This window comes from Morus notabilis, unplaced genomic scaffold (genome assembly GCF_000414095.1).
Source record: "Morus notabilis unplaced genomic scaffold, ASM41409v2 Scaffold250, whole genome shotgun sequence".
Taxonomy (NCBI): Eukaryota; Viridiplantae; Streptophyta; class Magnoliopsida; order Rosales; family Moraceae; genus Morus; species Morus notabilis.
The window spans coordinates 27,492-34,068 of record NW_010358072.1 but is presented as its reverse complement, the minus strand read 5'-3'; positions in this window follow the sequence as shown (position 1 = coordinate 34,068).

The window sequence follows — 6,577 nt, the reverse complement described above, 5'->3', positions numbered from 1 at the left end:
TAATATTTATATATTTTTTTCTTTTTCTTTTTCTTTTTTTCTTTTTTTTATTTTTTATTTTTTATTTTTTTTCAAAAAAAAAAGGATAGGATGCCAATTCTACCCATTTTCATCCATATATTTTGTCTTCTTTATCATTACATCTCATCGCATTTTGTCGAACTTATATACCATGAATTTTAATATGAAGTTGATATAAATCCACATACACAAATTATAATAGCAGTGCTTAATCTCCCCACCAAAAAGTATATCCTCGAGAACACAACATCGTATAACATAAAACTAATCTCCTGTTTTGACAGCGATATAACTATTATATGTTCATATATATATATATATATATATATGGATGAATGTATGTGTATATGTAATGTGCATATTACACAAATTGACTTTGAGCAAACGAACAAGTATCTTTTTTCCTCTGTGTGAGTGTAATGTCCGTTTATTTTGAATAACAAGTTATTATTTATAAATGGCTATATTGCAAATTTCAGTCATATTTTTATGAAATTTGCGTTTAAAACTAATATTTGGTGCATTTTGAAATTTTTTACATTTTTAATACAAAGTTTTGTAAAATTACATTTTTGTCCCCGACCCGAGTTTTGGAAAATTATCATTTTTATCCTAGATTTCAAAATTTGCAAAACAACCTCTAGATTCTTCTAGCTATTCCACGTAATTTCCATGTGCTTATCTCCTTAATTTCTATACACCGCCAGACCCAAAAACAAGTCTTTCTAAGCTCATTTTATTTACCTATATATATATATATATATTGACGGTGGAATTTCGTCAATAAAAATATATCTGATTATTGTCTAATAATCAGTTAAGTTACTGACCAAATCACGTTTAAATAACTGCTTTATGTCCTATTAAGTTCAGTTAGCAAAGTGCAATTGTCTGTGTATGAGCTTTTTTTGGATTTTTCAGAAGATGAATAAAACGTAAAAAATGAAAAGAATACCAGAAATTATAGTGGTTCACTATTAATACAAGAGCTACATCTACTTTAAGCAATTTTTCTCTTTTTTCTTTGTCTTTCTCTTTTTCGATTACAAGGGGTTCAGTTCTCTCAAAAATGCTCTTTTTTTTTCTCTTTCTGGGGTATTGCCCCTTTTATATCTCACATATTACATTTTGGAGAAAACCATGGCAACTAGTTACTATGTGGTTGTTCTCAAGTAACCTATTATTCTACTTAGCTAGACTACAGTCATTCAGTACTTTTCTGTTCATTCACCTTCCTACTATGCCTAAAATTGCGGCCTTGTGACTTCCCCGTGATTTCCTATTGGTCTATTTTGGGCGGCCAACAGGCTGGTAATCATTTTTCTAGCCAATGAAGTTATTTATATCCGCACGTAACCTAGGGGTTGTTCCTCTGTCGCCTATGGGAGTCTTCTCGGGATCTGGGTCAGATAATTGAACACATTGCCCTCTCCGCTTTCACTGGTCCTGGGCAGCAAGTCCTGATAGAGCCTTCGTCCTCGTCGATCCTTGCATGGCATCATCGGTCTACAGGATTTTAGAACCATCTTCGTCTTAGTTGCTTGATCGGTGGACTGACATTGTGGATGCTACACATTACAAGCTTACTGTTCTTGAGTGTTTCTTCAAGAATTGCCTTGAAGGAACCTGGAATAGTCTGTCTCTTTCTCATTACCACAAACATTCATCTTTGAAACATCGTCAGCGTCTGTTTGCCGTTTGACGTGGCAAAGCAGTGGCCACGTGAAGCCCATTTATTGCCTAACATGATAAGACAGTAGTCACGTGGAGCCTATTTGTTGTCTGACGTTGCAAGGTAGGTTTTTTCTATAACTATATATATATATATATATATATACACACACACTTATGAGGCAAGGAGAAGGGAGTTAGGCAACCGAATAGAAAGAAAACAAGAGAGAAAGAGAGGGAGAGAGAGATCCGGCAAAAATAAGAGAGAGAACTAAGTAAAATATAAACAAGTATGAACCAAGTGGAGAAAAGAAAGGAAAGGAAAGAATTGAGAAGGGAGTTGTAACGGCAAATCAAATAGAAGCACAGAAAAGAGAATCTCATAAAGGAAACCGAGGAAGAAGAGAGTGGATTATGGTAGGATATTGATTATATCCTTTCTTTGGCAGTTTTATTTTAATTGTTTTTGGCTCATGAGATTCATGTGATGTTTCTACTTTTTTTAAGAAATTTGAATGTAATTTATATTGAGATATATATATATATATATATATGATTTGTTTTTCTGGTTTTTAAAGGGTTTGAGATATTTATGTAGTCTGATAGGTTTGTATGTTGTCCTGTAGCGTGGTGATGGCCTGGTGAAATTAATATCTTTGAGCTTTTATATATTATTTTGATATTCAGGATTATCTCTTGTTCCTGGTTTATGATTTAATTATTACAATTGTTTACTTATTTCAATTGTTTTGAAAAATATTCTATTGAGCCTTTCGCTCACGTTTTACTGTTTTAATTTTTCTCCCAATTGGTGAAGAGGTCTGTGAAGCTTTTGGAGTGACTAGAGGTGAATTTGAGGTTCGAGGTATAAATTAAGTTTCGGTATTCATGTAATTGTTATACAATATTTGTAACGTACAATTGGTATCGATCATGTAAAATTTTGAGAAAATATTGTATTATCAAGATGGTAATTTGAGGTGTTTTCTCATGAATTTTGGATTTAGAGTGTAAATCCGGTGATTATTATTTATTTTTGTGTTTCATTTTAAATAATCATGCCCCGTTTTTGGGGCGTGACAGTGAGCAAACAATATTCAATTGCATTAAAAAAAATGGTATGTTGAAACTTATAATTTAGGCTAAACAAAAGTGTACTTTACTTTTTGTTATAACTGATTTGGATCTCTATTCTCTGGAGTAATCTGGATGCATACTTGACATAAAACTAAGGATTTGACAATCAACGATGACCAAACACAGTCAAACTCTCGACAATATCTACGCTGTATATTGTTATAATGATCAAAATCGTTACTATACATATTCTTTCCTTCTGATTATTCCTAGAAAGGAAATTATTTCAGCTAACCAAACTTGCCACAGCGTGACAGCTCCGTGATGGTAGGGACACACATGCACGTAAAAAGTCTAGTGACTAAGTGCAATTTGGATGGTGTGGTAAGTGGCACAAGGGACCCCCACTAGAGTTGTCAATTTTGGATCACTAAGTGCAATTTGGATGGTGTGGTAAGTGGCACAAGGGACCCCCACTAGAATTGTCAATTTTGGATCGGGTCGAACAGTCGGTCTAAAATTTATTTATTTATTTTAATTTGGACCGGCCCTATTTTACTATCGGGCAGTCAAGAAGAGTTATATTTAGTTGGAAAATAGTAGAAAATAGGTCAATATGAAAAGCTTAAGAAAGTATATAGGCTAATTTTTAGTTATAGAAATTAATAGGTCATAACTTGTCAAGTTATGGTTCATAACCAGATAAGTTATGGACAAACTTGTCAAGTTAGGGTTCATAACCAGATAAGTTATGGACAATAACTTGTCAAGTTATGGTTCATAACTAGACAAGTTATGGACGAAAACAGTAATTTGGCCTATTTATTAACTTATGTAAACTATTGGCCTATTAATTTTAATTCATCTCAAGTCTTGGCCTATTTTCCTCTTTCTTTCCTATTTAGTGGCCATAATTTATACCTCTAACTACATTACACTACACTACACCACTTTTATTTTCTATCTATACTTTTTTCTATCTTTAAAAAAAAAATTACGTTGGAAACCCTTTTCAAAATATAAAGTAAAGACTCGTTTGTTTCATATACTCAAACTTAAATTATTGATTCTACTACAGTATTTTTCTCCTAAAAAAAATTTAAATTTCAAACGTTAGAATAAATAATCATGGTTTGAATATACTTTCCAAACGGACTCTAATTGTTTTTAGATTTGTTAAACTAAAAAATTGGATTTCCCAAAATATGTGATTTTTTAAACATTTACTTTTGTAAATATTAATTAAGTTTTGATATATTGATTGATAAAAAAATCATTAATTTAGTTTTTGACAATTATTAGTTCCCAATGTATTCCTAATTTATCATCTTTCAATCATGTAAATCATTGATTTTTAAATTTAAAATAAACATATTTTTTATTAAAAAAAGTTAATATTTTTTTATTATTTTTCACTGCACTTTCTGTGTCCCCAATATTGCTCCATGATCATCAGTGTTATGTCACAATCGTCTTCATTTTATTAACAAATAATAAAAATGAACAATATAATAATTAAACAAATAATTATCATCTATTATTTCAACTCATCTTTTTTTTTATTAAACGACATAAAAAATTACTATAATTCTCTCTATCATTCTTACTAAACGAAGCGTAGGTTACAAGTAAGGCGAATCAATATTGAGTTAGAGATGAGAAACTGAAGGATTAGGCTGTTGTTCTTGATCCGTTGTACAACAATGAGTTGAGATATTTGGGGTTTCGACCCTGTGGTGTGGGGGCACCTTGTGGTGGATGTGATATAATGCTATGGTGTCGAAGCGGTGGTGCATGGGATCCACACCGTTGTTTAGGTGGCGCTTTGGCACGTCACTTACCTCTTGGTTGTGTTATGTTTTTTCTTTGGAATCTTATTAACAATCGTTCAATATTCGAATCTTCGTCAACATAGCTTGGGATTTCTATTTTATTTTATTTTTACGGTGTTTTTGTTTAGCGGTAATTATTATCCCTGATTAATTTATGCTTTTATCTGGCTTGTTTAATGTTTCTTTGCGTTTTTGGTTTGTTGAATTTGTTTACATGTGGTATTTCGTGTGGCCTTAATGCTATTAGATTTTGGATTTTATGTTACTTTTTTATGCTTTTGAATTAAAAAAAAAAAAAGAAGTTTATTTTTTCGCTAGCTAAACGTGATTGTAAATTTGTAACCAATTAGTTTATTATTAATTTTTTTTAAGATCTTGATTTTCCTCAAAAAATAAAATAAAATAAAATAACTGTTCTACATTTTTACTCCTCTTTTCAACCGACATATTTCTTCTTTCTTTTTTCATTTGAGCACTTAACAATTAGCACTTGGCCTAAAGCATTTTGAGCTGGGTTAGCATTACTTTTATAGGTTGTTTTTAACTTTTTTTTAAGAAGGTACAACACGTCAGATTATTTGGTTAAGTTTTAAAAACTATTCTCTCATAATAAAATTTGAAAAACAAGCCACATTGTTTTTCCACAGCAACTTACTTTTGATGTCATTGTTTAAATTTACTAAAACGACTCTAATAATAAAACTTAATTTTCAATCAATTCATTTTATTTCTTCCAAGTTGAATTAAAGAATATATTTTATTTTAAATGTTTATTTGAGAATTAAAAATCTTTAATAAATATATTATCCTCAATTTTAATAATATATTTTTATTATAATATTACAAGTTAAAAAAATAATTTACCTTCAGTTCTTTATGTTATTTAATTTCTTTATAGATATATAATTTATCTCATTGAATAACACTAATTTATTTTTTTAGAGATATCTTAACTAATAAAATGAAAAATAAATTTTTTTTAGAGATATCTTAACTAATAAAATGAAAAATAAATTTTTTTAGTATTGTAATGTATAAATATTATGAATATTGACTATAAGAATAGAAATAAAACTAATTATAAGTATGTGTATTAAAACATATCTATTTTAGTCATTATATATCTTCACAATAAATTTGTACATAATTTATCAAATAATTAAATTTCTACTTTTGGTATTCACAGTAATTTTGAAAAAAGATTCACCAAATACTTATATATTTCTGATCACACTAATAAAATTTTAATTGTTAAATTTATATAATTTTAATTTTTATGTAATTTTATATAAATTTAATAAATAAAAAATTTAAAATATTAACATATTAACGTATTAAAAAAGATCTTTTAAGTTAAATGAAAGAGAATGTACATAAAGTCAAAGCAGAGACCCCCGACTTTTCTCAAACATTCTGCGTCAAATTGTAAAAAGTTGGGCAAAACACCCCTAAAGAGCCGATATTTGCGTTGAGCCCTTTATGCTCAAAGACACTCGATCTTTATCTGTTGTTTTGAATTTACAAAAGGGACCAGCTAAGAGCCCGTCCTTTGCAGGGGTTAAATTGGGAAATCAAGGGTATGTTTTTTGTTTAAAAAATTAAAAAAAAGACAATTCAAATTCTAATTTTATTTAAATTTATATTTTTTAAAATTTTAATTTTATTTAATTTTATTTAAATTACAATTTTAACTTAAATTATAACTCAAATTTAATTTAAAAATTACACAAAAAAAAACAACCCCAAATTTTTAAAAAAAAAAAACAGAAAGGAAGGGAGGTGGTGTATATTTAAAAAATTAAAAAAAAATATAATTTTAATTTTAATTTTATTTAAATTTATATTTTTTTAAATTTTAATTTTATTTAAATTACAATTTTAACTTAAATTATAACTCAAATTTAATTTAAAAATTACGCTAAAAAAAACAACCCCAAATTTTTTAAAAAAAAAAAACAGAAAGGAAGGGAGGTGGT